This window comes from Coregonus clupeaformis, chromosome 31, assembly GCF_020615455.1.
Source record: "Coregonus clupeaformis isolate EN_2021a chromosome 31, ASM2061545v1, whole genome shotgun sequence".
Lineage (NCBI taxonomy): Eukaryota > Metazoa > Chordata > Actinopteri > Salmoniformes > Salmonidae > Coregonus > Coregonus clupeaformis.
The window spans coordinates 37,587,814-37,605,649 of record NC_059222.1 but is presented as its reverse complement, the minus strand read 5'-3'; the positions used below and the strand labels follow the sequence as shown (position 1 = coordinate 37,605,649).

General features: G+C 43.2%; 1 protein-coding gene across 1 annotated transcript in view; it reads right to left on the bottom strand.

The window, feature by feature from the left end:
• The window catches only part of LOC121548096 (CUB and sushi domain-containing protein 1-like), a 442,651-nt gene that overhangs the window by 391,444 nt on the left and 33,371 nt on the right, over nucleotides 1–17,836 (bottom strand). The window lies entirely within an intron of this gene.

Below are 17,836 nucleotides of genomic sequence, written 5' to 3'. Positions count from 1 at the left end.
TTGGCTAACAACAATATGAAGTGTCCAAAGGCACAAGTAGAGAATTACATTTCGGCAACGATTTTATGGAACAACACCCCTTTATGGTTTTGTGGTCCCTAGACTCAACTTTATCACTGGGAAAAACAGAATGATCAAGAAGGGTCAATGGGAACATGAGTGCTATTCAGTGGCCTGAGAGACGATTACTTCTCTGGTGATATTTCAGCTTGGCTATACAAGAGGGACATTTGGGTTCAGCTGAAGCCAAGGCTGTGAATTAATCCCCTAGAGTTTCTCTTCCATGAAATGTTCATGTGGCATGGAGATCTTTACTTGGATCCATCGTTGACCAGATGGTGCCTGAACACAGGCTTTTCTCACTACATTGCCCATTTATATCTGTCCGGGTGAGAGAGTGGGTGTGGAGTCAGTTCAAGTCAAGCCCATTGGCAGCAACGTCTGGACACATGCACCCCGTCAACAAAAGACCTAAACAGAAGGCATCTACCCATCACCCCCATGGGATTCCTCCACAGTAGTTGACATTTTACATTTAAGTCATTTAGCAGACGCTCTTATCCAGAGCGACTTACAGTTAGTGCATTCATCTTAAGATAGCTAGGTGAGTCTTAGTAAGTCGTAGTAAGTCTTAGTTGCTGCATGATTATGAAAAGAGAAACAGTAGAGTGGTTTGCCACATTATTTAAATGGGACTTATTTTCGAAACAACAACAACAACATTGCCCATGGCAATGGTTTTAAAACCTTTGGGTTGCTCCCGTTCGCCAACTACTTTTCTCCTCAGGGACCTATAAGCCTATTCATTCTGGAATTAGCGATTATTCCTTTTTGAGAAAATTACTGGTTTGATTAAACATACAGTGCCTTCAGAAAGTATACATACCCCTTGACTTTTTCCACATGTTGTTACAGCCTGAATTTAAAATGGATTAAATTGAGATGTTTTGTCACTGGCCTACACACAATGCCCCATAATGTCAAAGTGGAATTATGTTTTTCAAAATGTTTACAAATTAATGAATATGGAAAAGCTGAAATGTCTTGAGTCAATAAGTATTTAACTCAGGAGTAAAAATGTGTTTAACAAGTCACATAATAAGTTGCATGGACTCTGTGTGCAATAATAGTTCTTAACATGATTTTTGAATGACTACCTCATCTCTGTACCCCACACACACAATTATCTGTAAGGTCCCTCAATCAAGCAGTGAATTTCAAACACAGATTCAACCACAAGCCCAGGGAGGTTTTCCAATGCCTCGCAAAGAAGGACACCTATTGGTAGATAGGTAAAGAAGAAAAAAAAAGGGAGTTGCTTACCAAGAATACAGTGAGTGAGTGAGTGAGTGTCAGAGTTACAATTTGGACTTAAATCTGCTTGAAAATCTATGACAAGACCTGAAAATGGTAGTCTAGCAATGGTCAACATATAATTTGACAGAGCTTGAAGATGCAAATGTTGCACAATCCAGGTGTGGAAAGCTCGTAGAGACTTAATTAGAAAGATTCACAGCTGTAATCACTGCCAAAGGTGATTCTAACATGAATTCACTCAGGGGGTTGAATACTTATCTAATCAAGATATACTAGTGTTTTTGTTTTATATAATGTTAGAATGTTTCTTCCACTTTGACATTACAGAGTATTTTGTGTAGATCGTTGACAACAAAATGACAATTAAATCCATTTTAATCCCACTTTGTAGCACAACAAAATGTGGAAAAAGTCAAGGGGTGTAAATACGTTCTGAAGGCACTGTATTCCTTAAAGCACTTTGCTCCCCTGGCTAAGTAAGCGTCTTCTATTCATTACTTTTTGAATATTTGATTGCACTGTTAGCTTCCCCTGTTGACAGAGGAGATAAAATAGTGACTCACAGTACAGATCTATCAGATTGTTCCATGCTTAATTCGTTAAGCTGTGAACAGAAACTGGTAGAACTTGACAAGTAGGATATTTGTCACAACCTCCTTACTTCCTGTGATGAGTCTTACACCATATTGTCTCATTAGCATAACTGGCATTACAGTTCCCCCCCACCCCATGCAGGATGGATTCTCATTAACTGTAAAAGCATCAGAGAGTTGAAAAGACATTAGTGCCATCTTGTGACTAAGTTAAAACCTCTACATCTCTACATAAACAAGGCATTTTCCAGACAATTCTATCATTTGGACAAATCAACAAAATACTATTGAAAAATACTGCATTTACCATACTCTCTGATCCAGAGTGACTTACAGGAGCAATTAGGGTTTCACCTAGTTGACTCTGGGATTCAAACCAGCGGCCTTAACCACTAGGCTACCTGCCGCCCTAAACCGCTAGGCTACCTGCCGCCCTTAACCGCTAGGCTACCTGCCGCCCTTAACCGCTAGGCTACCTGCCGCCCTTAACCGCTAGGCTACCTGCCGCCCTTAACCGCTAGGCTACCTGCCGCCCTAAACCGCTAGGCTACCTGCCGCCCTTAACCGCTAGGCTACCTGCCGCCCTTAACCGCTAGGCTACCTGCCGCCCTAAACCGCTAGGCTACCTGCCGCCCTTAACCGCTAGGCTACCTGCCGCCCTTAACCACTAGGCTACCTGCCGCCCTTAACCGCTAGGCTACCTGCCGCCCTAAACCGCTAGGCTACCTGCCGCCCTTAACCGCTAGGCTACCTGCCGCCCTTAACCGCTAGGCTACCTGCCGCCCTTAACCGCTAGGCTACCTGCCGCCCTTAACCGCTTGGCTACCTGCCGCCCTTAACCGCTAGGCTACCTGCCGCCCTTAACCGCTAGGCTACCTGCCACCCTAAACCGCTAGGCTACCTGCCGCCCTAAACCGCTAGGCTACCTGCCGCCCTTAACCGCTAGGCTACCTGCCGCCCTTAACCGCTAGGCTACCTGCCGCCCTAAACTGCTAGGCTACCTGCCGCCCTTAACCGCTAGGCTACCTGCCGCCCTTAACCTCTAGGCTACCTGCCGTCCTAAACCGCTAGGCTACCTGCCACCCTTAACCGCTAGGCTACCTGCCGCCCTAAACCGCTAGGCTACCTGCCGCCCTAAACTGCTAGGCAACCTACCGCCCTTAACCGCTAGGCTACCTGCCACCCTTAACCGCTAGGCTACCTGCCGCCCTAAACCGCTAGGCTACCTGCCGCCCTTAACCGCTAGGCTACCTGCCGCCCTTAACCGCTAGGCTACCTGCCGCCCTAAACTGCTAGGCTACCTGCCGCCCTTAACCGCTAGGCTACCTGCCGCCCTTAACCTCTAGGCTACCAGCCATCCTAAACCGCTAGGCTACCTGCCACCCTTAACCGCTAGGCTACCTGCCACCCTAAACCGCTAGGCTACCTGCCGCCCTAAACTGCTAGGCTACCTACCGCCCTTAACCGCTAGGCTACCTGCCACCCTTAACCGCTAGGCTACCTGCCGCCCTAAACCGCTAGGCTACCTGCTGCCCTTAACCGCTAGGCTACCTGTTGCCCTACTGCTAAAATCACAACAACTGGATGCACTATCCAATTTTCATCCCAGTGTTAATGACCTATACCAAAATAATCTCTGGTGTAGACATGTCCTTGACTAGGAGCAGTCTAATTCTAAAGTACAGCACCACAAGTGTAGAGCTAAATGTACAGCACCATGAGTGTAGAGCTAAATGTACAGCACCACAAGTGTAGAGCTAAATGTACAGCACCACAAGTGTAGAGCTAAATGTACAGCACCACGAGTGTAGAGCTAAATGTACAGCACCACGAGTGTAGAGCTAAATGTACAGCACCACAAGTGTAGAGCTAAATGTACAGCACCACAAGTGTAGAGCTAAATGTACAGCACCACAAGCGTAGAGCTAAATGTACAGCACCACGAGTGTAGAGCTAAATGTACAGCACCACGAGTGTAGAGCTAAATGTACAGCACCACAAGTGTAGAGCTAAATGTACAGCACCACAAGTGTAGAGCTAAATGTACAGCACCACGAATGTAGAGCTAAATGTACAGCACCACAAGTGTAGAGCTAAATGTACAGCACCACAAGTGTAGAGCTAAATGTACAGCACCACAAGTGTAGAGCTAAATGTACAGCACCACAAGTGTAGAGCTAAATGTACAGCACCACGAGTGTAGAGCTAAATGTACTCCTGCCAAAGTGAGTCCTAGTTGTGCCTTGTCCTGTCCCTCCTAGTGTTCAGCTAATATTCATATATTTCTTAATCCATTCTTTTACTTTTAGATTTGTGTGTATTGTTGTGAATTGTTAGATACTACTGCACTGTTGGAGCTAGGAACACAAGCATTTCTCTACACCCACAATAACATCTGCTAAATATGTGTATGTGACCAATAACATTTGATTTGATTTGATTTGTTTTACTCTCATCAGCTATACCAGGGGTAGGCAGCCTTGTTCCTGGAGTGCCTCAGGCTCCAACTAGGCACCACACTTGACCAACTGAGCTAATTGATCAGTTCAGTGATTGCCTAAATTCAACACACCTGGTCTTCCAGGTCGGTTAAATCAAAAACATGAAATGCTTGCGGCACTCCAGGACCAGGGTTGCCTACCCCTGCCCTACAGTATACACTGGCACCATTACTGTAAAACCCCAGCCACGACAACCAGGTTAGATCCACCACATGGATGAAAACATCTTAGAACCAAGAGCCCAAAGACTGAGCCCAATGTTATTCACTTTGCCAAACGATCAAAATAAACGTGTCAGAGACATGTTTTAATTAAACCAAGGCCTACAATTGACCTGCCACAACGCCAGGTCAGTCCTTTGATATTCACATTAATGAAAATAAAATGTTAGCAAAAAAACAACCACACAAAATGAAAATTGAAAGCATCCAATCTGTGTGGGTAGGAGAATGACAGAGAAGAGTCAATCTGTGTGGGTAGGAGAATGACAGAGAAGAGTCAATCTGTGTAGGTAGGAGAATGACAGAGAAGACTCAATCTGTGTAGGTAGGGGAATGACAGAGACAAGGTCTGTGAAGCAATGTGTTCCAGTCAGTCTTAGTCCACCTCTCTGTAGCGCTAGCTAGTTAGTATGAATAAAGACAGGAGAACCAATCAGTCTAGTCATTATCCCCTGGGTCAAAGGGCAACAGCTCCCAGAGGGACTGCTTTTCATTCAATCATCAGTTGTTTTGGAGGTTAACTGACGTCAGCTGGACTGAGATGATTTCTTTGAGCCTCAGCCTGTCTGCCACAACCCTGGTCAAGTTACAGGAAATGAGGAGTGGTGAAAAGTGTCTCTCTCTCTCTCTCTGCGCCCGGACGAGAGAACCTTTGGGAATATAGTGTTGAAAAGTAATGAAAATAAAATAACCATGGAACATGGACACACCGCTCAACGTCAGGAAACTTGTGAGGTATGAGAACCACTGATCAAAGATGCGTTATAAAAGTGTTGTATAATTTCAGCCAGTAGTTTTGAAAGTAGCGCTAAAGAGCCAAAATGGGTCCCCAGAAATTGTCCACAATTGTGTACAATGTCATCACGTCATTGTTCTTGAGCCTCTGTAGCGTGTGACCGAAGAGAAAAAACACTGTGGTTTTCATGTGGTGTGCATGTTGGGCTCACCCCGCAATCTCATTGGGCTATGCTGACCTGATCTCGCCTCCCATTTTAACCTTGAAACCTCTTTTGAACATCATTCCACCTGCTAATCAACATTGTCCATCAAGTTCGGTTGTTGCAGGCTCCTGTTGTAGTGTATGGTCTTCATCTGACTGGTATCGCAAACGTGCAAGCGAATGTGATAATATGTAATTTTATACAACGGAAAATGTATACTGATGTCCTGCTCCTTGAAAGTCATGTATAGATTATATCATATGCCTACGTTATGAATGATCCCTGGCGATCAACAGCTGCAGTATTGCCTACATTGGATTAACCCATATCATGGAATACATGTGTGAAAGTTTATAAAGACAAAAGGTGGACACATGGAATTAATTGATTTGGATGGATGGTTGACACAACATAAAGGTCAATATTTTCGTACTGTATCTAAAAAGTGGGTGAAACTTTGCAGTATACATTTCTTCGAGCGCATCAAAGTTGTGTGTGTTGTACCACAATTCAAAAACAACATGGATGGACGCGCGACTTGTAAAAACCTTATGCACAATATATTCCACTGAGCACAGTGTTTCTGATGGGATTGACAATGATCTTCTAATGTATTTGTGTGGCTACAATGCCATCTTTAGCGCACAACATTTTCTGGTTGGCAAAGAGAAATGCATTGAAAGAGATAAATGAAAACTACTACCGAGGTCTACTAGATATAACTTATAATTTCAGATGTTTTCTAACTTCACTACATGACAGGAATGAGCGCGTAATCTCATGCACTAAATCAGGGATGGGCAACTCCAGTCCTCGGGGGCCTAATTGGTGTCACACTTTTGCCCCAGCTCACGCTAACACACCAGACTCAAATAATAAACTAATCATAATCTTCAGTTTAGAATGCAATTAGTTTAATCAGCTGTGTTTGCTAGGGACGGGGGGGAAGTGTGACATCACTCCTGCCCCCGAGGACTGGAGTTGCCCATCCCTGCACTAAATGATGGCAGGTTAGAATGTAATTCTGTGCCTTTTTTCGCTGGGAGAGGACTGTAGATCATTTATTATGAATGTATGAGCCATACATTGACAAGTCGAGTCAAAACGGGATGTTTAAAAAACAATGAGGTAGTTTTCAACCTTCCGTAACATCTCTTAAATATAGATCTTTGGGTGAAATACTCAATTACTCAACACACCATTTTACAATTTAGCTCTTTAATTTCGAATTAGGCCTAATCAATACAGTCAGCGTTAACAGAATTAGGATTTTTTGAAAGGTCAGATAACTGTTGGAAAGCATAGCCCATGAAATGTTAGGTAAACAAAACCAAACATACGCAGATTAGCCAAAATTTCGGTATGCATCATTACACTGGCAGCTCTCTCTCTCTCTATCTCTCTACCCCCTCTCTCTCTCACTTTCTCTCTCTGAGACCTATCTTGTGCATTGTGCGATTTAGAGGAACTCTCTCCCTGTCGAATAGAGTCAATGGAATTGTATCCTCAATCCAGCTAATTCTGTGCACCATTAATTACAACCCTGGCTGCAGCTGGTAGTGGGAAATGAAGATAGCTGTTCAAGGGCACGCTCTCCCTGCCTGGCTGGTGGTATCCTCTCATGTCCCCCTTCTGGAAGGCCCCTCTCATCCACCAATATTGTCTCAGACTATGGGGGCTCGGAAATGTGGTTTGGTTGAAGGGCTCTTTCTACGCATTAAAGAGCTAACACCATTTACTGACAGAGCCTCCACAGCTGTTGTCCGCTTTAGAGCATGGTCTTCATAAAACTGTGGGAGTTGCACTGCCAAAGTGGCATGACTGCGAGCGGTGGCTAATTGTGTTAGCATCTGTTGCATTCAAGTACCCATGTGTCTGAACTGAAATCTGGTGACCCTTATGTTGGGCTTTACAGAGCACCCTGAGACTCAGGTACAGGTATGTTTGTCAGGCTGTGGGGTAACTAATTGCCAGATCAAAGGATTTAGCATACAGATGGAGGACCTTAATTTGACCAGATTCTCACAGCAATAAAATAATCCTGTAGAAACAGGATGATCAAATGAAGATCCTACACCTGTACCATTTTGGCTAATACAATCCCTTTCTCTCTTGGTACTATTAAAAGCTCATAAAAGCAAATGTGTAGGAAGGTTTTCCATTTCCTGACTAAAATCGTCTTGATTCCAAATCTGTAAGTTGAAATCGATTTCCCAACACAACGTTGACTGTGACATACAGAATATAGATACAGTGCATTCGGAAAGTATTCAGACCCCTTGACTTTCTCCACATTTTGTTACGTTACAGCCGTATTCTAAAATGGATCAAATTATTGATTTTTTCATCAATCTAAACACAATAACCCATAATGACAAAACAAAAATAGGTTTTTAGAATTGCTTGCAAATGTATATACATTTTTTTTACATAAGTATTCAGACCCTTTACTCAGTACCATTGTTGAAGCACCTTTGGCAGCGATTACAGCCTTGAGTCTACTTGGGTATGATGCTACAAGCTTGGCACACCTGTATTTGGGGAGTTTCTCCCATTCTTCTTTGCAGATCCTCTCAAGCTCTGTCAGGTTGGATGGGGAGTGTCGCTGCACAGCTATTTTCAGGTCTCTCCAGAGATGTTCTATCAGGTTAAAATCCGGGCTCTGGCTGGGCAACTCAAGGACATTCAGGGACTCCTGCGTTGTCTTGGCTGTGTGCTTAGGGTCGTTGTCCTGTTGGAAGGTGAACCTTCGCCCCAGTCTGAGGTTCTGAGATCTCTGGAGCAGGTTTTCATCAAGGATCTCTCTGTACTTTGCACCGTTCATCTTTCCCTCGATTCTGACTAGTCTCCCAGTCCCTGCCGCTGAAAAACATATTCACAGCATGATGCTGTCACCACCATGCTTCACCGTAGGGATGGTGCCAGGTTTCCTCCAGACGTGACGCTTGGCATTCAGGCCAAAGAGTTCAATCTTGGTTTCATCAGACCAGAGAATCTTGTTTCTCATGGTCTGAGAGTCCTTTAGGTGCCTTTTGGAAAACTCCAAGCGAGCTGTCATGTGCCTTTTACTGAGGAGTGGCTTCCGCCTGGCCACTCTACCATAAAGGCCTGATTGGTGGAGTGCTGCAGAGATGGTTGTTCTTCTGGAAGGTTCTCCCATCTCCACAGAGGAACTCTGGAGCTCTGTCAGAGTGGGCACCGGGTTCTTGGCCACCTCCCTGACCAAGGCCCTTCTCCCCGATTGCTCAGTTTGGCCGGGCGGCCAGCTCTAGGAAGAGTCTTGATGGTTCCAAACTTCTTCCATTTAAGAATGATGGAGGCCACTGTGTTATTGGGGACCTTCAATGCTGCAGAAATGTTTTGGTACCCTTCCCCAGATCTGTGCCTCGACAAAATCCTGTCTCTGAGCTCTAAGGACAATTCCTTCGACCTCATGGCTTGGTTTTTCCTCTGACATGCACTGTCAACTGTGGGACCTTACAGTGAAGGAAAAAAGTATTTGATCCCCTGCTGATTTTGTACGTTTGCCCACTGACAAAGACATGATCAGTCTATAATTTTAATGGTAGGTTTATTTGAACAGTGAGAGACAGAATAACAACAAAAAAATCCAGAAAAACGCATGTAAAAAATGTTATAAATTGATTTGCATTTTAATGAGGGAAATAAGTATTTGACCCCTCTGCAAAACATGACTTAGTACTTGGTGGCAAAACCCTTGTTGGCAATCACAGAGGTCAGACGTTTCTTGTAGTTGGCCACCAGGTTTGCACACATCTCAGGAGGGATTTTGTCCCACTCCTCTTTGCAGATCTTCTCCAAGTCATTAAGGTTTCGAGGCTGACGTTTGGCAACTCTGGCTAGGCCACTCCAGGACCTTAATGTGCTTCTTCTTGAGCCACTCCTTTGTTGCCTTGGCTGTGTGTTTTGGGTCATTGTCATGCTGGAATACCCATCCACGACCCATTTTCAATGCCCTGGCTGAGGGAAGGAGGTTCTCACCCAAGATTTGACGGTACATGGCCCCGTCCATCGTCCCTTTGATGCGGTGAAGTTGTCCTGTCCCCTTAGCAGAAAAACACACCCAAAGCATAATGTTTCCACCTCCATGTTTGACGGTGGGGATGGTGTTCTTGGGGTCATAGGCAGCATTCCTCCTCCTCCAAACACGGCAAATTGAGTTGATGCCAAAGAGCTCGATTTTGGTCTCATATGACCACAACATATTCACCCAGTTCTCATCTGAATCATTCAGATGTTCATTGGCAAACTTCAGACGGTCCTGTATATGTGCTTTCTTGAGCAGGGGGACCTTGCGGGCGCTACAGGATTTCAGCCCTTCACGGCGTAGTGTGTTACCAATTGTTTTCTTGGTGACTATGGTCCCAGCTGCCTTGAGATCATTGACAAGATCCTCCTGTGTAGTTCTGGGCTGATTCCTCACCGTTCTCATGATCATTGCAACTACACGAGGTGAGATCTTGCATGGAGCCCCAGGCCGAGAGAGATTGACAGTGCTTTTGTGTTTCTTCCATTTGCGAATAATCGCACCAACTGTTGTCACCTTCTCACCAAGCTGCTTGGCGATGGTCTTGTAGCCCATTCCAGCCTTGTGTAGGTCTACAATCTTGTCCCTGACATCCTTGGAGAGCTCTTTGTTCTTGGCCATGGTGGAGAGTTTGGAATCTGATTGCTTGATTGCTTCTGTGGACAGGTGTCTTTTATACAGGTAACAAGCTGAGATTAGGAGCACTCCCTTTAAGAGTGTGCTCCTAATCACAGCTCGTTACCTGTATAAAAGACACCTGGGAGCCAGAAATCCTTCTGATTGAGAGAGGGTCAAATACTTATTTCCCTCATTAAAATGCAAATCAATTTATAACATTTTTGACATGTGTTTTTCTTGATTTTTCTGTTGTTATTCTTTCTCTCACTGTTCAAATAAACCTACCATTAAAATTATAGACTGATCATTTCTTTGTCGGTGGGCAAACGTACAAAATCAGCAGGGGATCAAAAATTATTTTTTCCCTCACTGTATATAGACAGTGTGTGCCTTTCCAAATCATTACCAATCAATTGAATTTACCACAGGTGGACTCCAATCAAGTTGTAGAATCATCTCAAGGATGATCAATGGGATCAGGATGCACCTGATCTCAATTTGAGTCTCATAGCAAAGAGTCTGAATACTTATTTAAATAAGGTATTTCATTTATTTTTTTTGCACAAAAAAATTAAGACCTGTTTTTGCTTCGTCATTATGGGGTATTGTGTGTAGATTGATGAGGATGTAAAAAAAATAATAATCCATTTTAGAATAAGGCTGTAACGTAACAGAATGTGGAAAAAGTCAAGGGGTCTGAATACTTTCCGAATGCACTGTAGGCCTATAACTATCCAACTCATAAAACGATAAATACAATAGAATTATCTGAACAAACTTGTTTTGAAGCACAACAGAAGAGTTCTCTATTTGGCCTTCCAAAAGTATTAATCCCCTCAGTATATATATACCTGTTCTGAAAGGCCCCAGAGTCTGCAACACCACTAAGCAAGGGGCACCACCAAGCAAGCGGCACCATGAAGACCAAGGAGCTCTCCAAACAGGTCAGGGACAAAGTTGTGGAGAAGTACAGATCAGGGTTGGGTTATAAAAAAATATCTGACACCTTGAACATCCCACAGAGCACCATTAAATCCATTACTAAATAACTGAAAGAATATGGCACCACAACAAACCTGCCAAGAGAGGGCCGCCCACCAAAACTCACAGACCAGGCAAGGAGGGCATTAATCAGAGAGGCAACAAAGAGACCAAAGATAACCCTGAAGGAGCTGCAAAGCTCCACAGCGGAGATTGGAGTTTCTGTCCATAGGAAGACTTTAAGCAGTACACTCCACAGAGCTGGGCTTTACGGAAGAGTGGCCAGAAGAAAGCCATTGATTAAAGAAAAAAAGAAGCAAACACGTTTGGTGTTCGCCAAAAGCCATGTGGGAGACTCCCCAAACATATGGAAGAAGGTACTCTGGTCAGATGAGACTAAAATTGAGCTTTTTGGCCATCAAGGAAAACGCTATGTCTGGCGCAAACCCAACACCTCTCATCACCCCGAAAACACCATGTTTTTCATCGGCAGGGACTGGGAAACTGGTCAGAATTGAAGGAATGATGGATGGCGCTAAATATAGGGACATTCTTGAGGGAAACCTGTTTCAGTCTTCCAGAGATTTGAGACTGGAATGGAGGTTCACCTTCCAGCAGGACAATGACCCTAAGCATACTGCTAAAGCAACACTCAAGTGGTTTAAGGGGAAACATTTAAATGTCTTGGAATGGCCCAGTTAAAGCCCAGACCTCAATCCAATTAAGAATCTGTGGTATGACTTAAAGATTGCTGTACACCAGCGGAACCCAACCAACTTGAAAGAGCTGGAGCAGTTTTGCCTTGAAGAATGAGAAAAAATCCCAGTGGCTAGATGTGCCAAGCTTATAGAGACATACCCTAAGAGACTTGCAGCTGTAATTGCTGCAAAAGGTGGCTCTACAAAGTATTGACTTTGGTGGGGGGTGAATAGTTATGCACGCTCAAGTTTTCTGTTTTTTTGTCTTATTTCTTGTTTGTTTCACAAGAAAAAATATTTAGCATCTTCAAAGTGGTAGACATGTTGTGTAAATTAAGTGATACAAACCCCAAATTCCAGGTTGTAAGGCAACAAAATAGGAAAAATGTCAAGGGGGGTGAATACTTTCACAAGCCTCTGTAACTTGAGTCACAGTATCGTCCTGGGGGTATGCCTGGTGTTATACTTCTGAATGGCTCTTTTTCCTACCTAATCAGTAGGCTAATGAAATACCTCTAATAAGAGTGAGAAAACCAGACCCTGTCATTGTGTCAAATTCCCTCCAATTCCACTGCAACACTCCCCTAGGTAGGCATTAGATTTAATTGAAAAACATTGTGTTTCAGTCATCAGCATCCTACCTTGGGCGGGAATAGCTTGTGTCCCCCATGTCAACCTTTCGGCAAATATCTACACAGGCATACACTTGTTTCTTTCATTTCAGCCATCTCGCAGCGGGACGGCAGTCTGCCCCACAGTCACAGGCGGATTGAATTATTTACTCTATTAGCCATTAATACCCCAAAAACCAGCGTGCTCTGACCAGCACGCTGCTCCGTGTTAATTACAAGGACTGGGACATAATCAGACACAAGATGCCTGCTTGCTTAAAAGTGACATCAATGCTAACAAGTACTGTGTGTGTGTGTGTGTGTGTGTGTGTGTGTGTGTGTGTGTGTGTGTGTGTGTGTGTGTGTGTGTGTGTGTGTGTGTGTGTGTGTGTGTGTGTGTGTCAGTGCGCGCGCGTGCATGCATACCTGTAAACATTCAAACTGCAAATTCACCAAGGGTGAAACTACTAATAGAGCCAGCCACATCACAATACCCTATAACTAACACCCTGGAATAAATGTTACTGAGGATATGAATTAGTGAATTGAAACAAGCCCCTTCTAAAATTAATTTTGCACATTGACTCCTGCATGCCAATTCTTAAAGTTCCAGGCCAAATTAAACTTCCAAATCCTATTGGATATTGCTGTCAATGGCCGTCTTATCACAACAGTATTTTGACCCACGTTTTTGTTTTCAAAGTGTGTCCCTCCTCCATGTTACACTAGGCGAGATCTTATCTGCTGCCAAAACAATGGCAGTAAACCCCTCTGTTTGACTGAAGTACTGCCACGTACACACTAAGTAACCTGCACAAGGTAATGATAAATCCCAGCATGCCATCCATACGTCCATCTGATTTATGTATTCTCTTCAGCCTCTATCTGATGTAATGAACTAGAACCCCATCACTCACCTCCCAGCAAAGACATGCCTTGTCATTGAAGTGACTGAACCCAAGTGTAATAACTGCCAGGCTGGCTAATTGCATTAGTGTCCACTGCCTCTAAACTGGGACCGATTGTTTCCAGATATATATAGAGAAAAAAATATGTATGTATATATTTTTTTTTTACAAATGGACACTTTCCAATCATCTGTTCCAAACTATTTTTTTGCTTCCCATACAGGCCTTCCTACTGCACATAGTAATCTTTCAAGAAGATGACTAAGAAAAAACAAATAACAAAAGGTTCACACAAAAAAATGTGATTAATGGTAACAATGGTGTAGCTTTATAGATCTCACCGTAGTAACTGCATCTGTGCTGCTGTGGAGGTAAAAATAATTTGGGTTTGCCAGAAAACTAATCTATGAAAAGAGCACTGAAACATGAACGTACAGTGGCTTGCGAAAGTATTCACCCCCCTTGGCATTTTTCCTATTTCGTTGCCTTACAACCTGGAATTAAAATGGATTTTTTGGGGGTTTGTATCATTTGATTTACACAACATGTCTACCACTTTGAAGATGCAAAATATTTTTTCTTGTGATACAAACAAGAAATTAGCCAAAAAATCTGATAACTTGAGCGTTCATAACTATTCACCCCCCCAAAGTCAATACTTTGTAGAGCCACCTTTTGCAGCAATTACAGCTGCAAGTCTCTTGGGGTATGTCAATACAAGCTTGGCACATCTAGCCACTGGTATTTTTGCCCATTCTTCAAGGCAAAACTGCTCCAGCTCCTTCAAGTTGGATGGGTTCCGCTGGTGTACAGCAATCTTTAAGTCATACCACAGATTCTCAATTGGATTGAGGTCTGGGCTTTGACTAGGCCATTCCAAGACATTTAAATGTTTCCCCTTAAACCACTCACGTGTTGCTTTAGCAGTATGCTTAGGGTCATTTTCCTGCTGGAAGGTGAACCTCCGTCCCAGTCTCAAATCTCTGGAAGACTGAAACAGGTTTCCCTCAAGAATTTCCCTGTATTTAGCGCCATCCATCATTCCTTCAATTCTGACCAGTTTCCCAGTCCCTGCCGATGGAAAAACATCCCCACAGCATGATGTTGCCACCACCATGCTTCACTGTGGGGATGGTGTTCTCGGGGTGATGAGAGGTGTTGGGTTTGCGCCAGACATAGCATTTTCCTTGATGGCCAAAAAGCTCAATTTTAGTCTCATCTGACCAGAGTACCTTCTTCCATATGTTTGGGGAGTCTCCCACATGCCTTTTGGCGAACACCAAACGTGTTTGCTTAATTCTTTCTTTAAGCAATGGCTTTTTTCTGGCCACTCTTCCGTAAAGCCCAGCTCTGTGGAGTGTACGGCTTAAAGTGATACTATGGGCAGATACTCCATCTCCGCTGTGGAGCTTTGCAGCTCCTTCAGGGTTATCTTTGGTCTCTTTGTTGCCTCTCTGATTAATGCCCTCCTTGCCTGGTCCGTGAGTTTTGGTGGGCAGTCCTCTCTTGGCAGGTTTGTTGTGGTGCCATATTCTTTCAATTTTTTAATAATGGATTTAATGGTGCTCCGTGGGATGTTGAAAGTTTCGGATATGTTATTCCTTCTACCCCCCCCTTACCCCAACCCCCCCCCCAAAAATACAAAATATATATTGTAAAGTGGTTATCCCACTGGCTATAAGGTGAATGCACCTATTTGTAAGTCGACAACTTTGTCCCTGACCTGTTTGGAGAGCTCCTTGGTCTTCATGTTGCCGCTTGCTTGGTGGTGCCCCTTGCTTAGTGGTGTTGCAGACTCTGGGGCCTTTCACAACAGGTGTATATATACTGAGATCATGTGACAGATCATGTGACACTTAGATTGCACACAGGTGGACTTTATTTAACTAATTATGTGACTTCTGAAGGTAATTGGTTGCATCAAATCTTATTTAGGGGCTTTATAGCAAAGGGGGTGAATACATATGCACGCACCACTTTTCCGTTATTAATTTTTTCGAATTTGTTGAAACAAGTTATTTTTTCATTTCACTTCACCAATTTGGACTATTTTGTGTATGTCCATGACATGAAATCCAAATAAAAATCCATTTAAATTACAGGTTGTAATGCAACAAAATAGGAAAAACGCCAAGGGGGGATGAATACTTTTGCAAGGCACTGTACATGTGAAGTACATGTAATGGTTTTCAGTCAAGCCTAAAATGAACAGGATCAGCTTTAGCTTTAGCAGTCCGTGTCTGAAGGCTTGCTAGGTCTTTTGAAATGTGACTCACTGTATATCTAGAAATCTGTCAAACACTGCATGCTTATGCAAGACCATTGTCTAAATGCACAAACACTCGTGTTTCACTGATTACCACGGGCAGTTCCACTGGCAATCATTTTCATCCGTTTTTTAATCTTGCTAGTATGATTTGAGATCATCCACAGACGACATTCACGAAAAAAAACAATCTTAGTCTACATGAAAGAAATCACATAGCCTATGTGGCACCTCACAAAATGTGTCTAAATGGTTCACCTGCATTATCTGGTACCAAGATTGGATTTCTCTCAACCCTACCCGATGTGATGGAGTGAGCATGGTCTAAGTGGTTTGTTGATGTGTTTCTCAATCTTCGTCCATACAAACCCCCATCTCTCTTCTATTTTGATCCCCGTCATTACAATAAGGGAAAACATATTAATCAGTTATGCTAATCTGAGCAGCAGTGCACATTTTGTCACAGGGAGAGTTGAAATGCTTCATGTTGGGCAGAACCATGCATATGAAAGGGGTTGTTGTTTTCTACACTATGCTGGGTGCTATGTTTGCTGTGTATTTGTATTAATACAGTACGTGGGTTTCTCAGCCAGTAAATGTCACAGTTTATCTCTAACAGGAGAGAAAGAGCTCCAGAGAACACTAGTAATTCATGGCACATTTTTCTATTTGAGGAACAGAGGGGGTGCAAGACATTCCTGCAATGACATAATATAGACAGTGGTTGCACAGGGACAAGAGTGATCAGGAATGATATAATTATAGGCTACACATGTTTACTATAACAACCCATACAAATCCCATATTTACGGAAGTCATGGGTAAAGTAGCCAAGTAAACATTTAAAAAAATACATCTAAGAAGAAAGTCGAGAGCCTTTTCAACATGCATGTAAAAGAGACAGAAAGATATGGCCAGTGAGGAACATTGGAGTAGGCATGATTCAGCGCATTTCTGTGTTTGTCTATAAACTCTTACCAAATAGCAAACATTAGCCGAGGTCATTTTACCCATAGGGGCTAAAACATTGCTTGCCTGTGCGAATCGTTATTTATTTAATTTGTCTACATTGGCAAATTGTTGTTTTTGTTATTGTTTACATAGACCTTTGAACATTCCTATAATTCCCATGACTGTCTTAGAGTTTATCTGCTGCAGAAAGGAATGGATAGTAAAGGCCAGCCCTTCGTTGGTGTAATATTCATTGTGGATCAGTCATATAACAGTGACACACAACATGTCCACCAATAAAAAACATTGTTCTAAGGGTTCTAAATTTTAATTTCATATATTCATTGAGTCCTTTGTGACCAGAGTAGTTTGGGTCAGGAAGTTGCCAGCCAATAAAGATCCATACACTTAAATGTATTGGAACCTTATGGTGTCACCCACAAAATGGGCCAGTAATTTTAGTTGTTGTTTTATTACAGTTTTATCCATTTTATTACTGTATTTGTTTCTCAACACCTTAGCGATCGTAATCTGTCATTTATTTAGATTTGAACACACAAACAGGGTATGCCTATAGCATGTTGGCTAAGACATTATGAGTGAGAACTGGATATTCAATGAATAGTCTCTCCATTCTCACTCTAGCCCCCTGAGCTCAATGATCATTTGGCTCTAGTCTACAGACTAGACAAACTTTGCTGGTAATTTCAATGATTAATGTTGCATTTCATGGTCTCAGTCCTTCTATGCCTTCAATTCAGGGGACTTTGCGCTCATCATCCCAATAGGCCTGTGAGGCTCAGCAGAGGGCTGTAGCACCATGGACAGCATCCACCACTCTCCCCCTCACTATTCAGCACCACAGACAGAGCTGATGACTCAACGGTGGCAGCTGCAGCCAATTGCTAATCACATACAGTACCTGGAGGGTGATAACGCTCATGAAAGAGAGCAGTGGAAGCACACATCACAACACAACACATCACAACACAACACAACACAACACATCACAATACAACACATCACATCACAATACAACACAACACATCACAACACATCACATCACATCACAACACAGCACATCACAACACATCACACAACACATCACATCACAACATAACACAACATATCACAACACACAACACATCACATCACAACACAGCACATCACAACACATCACAC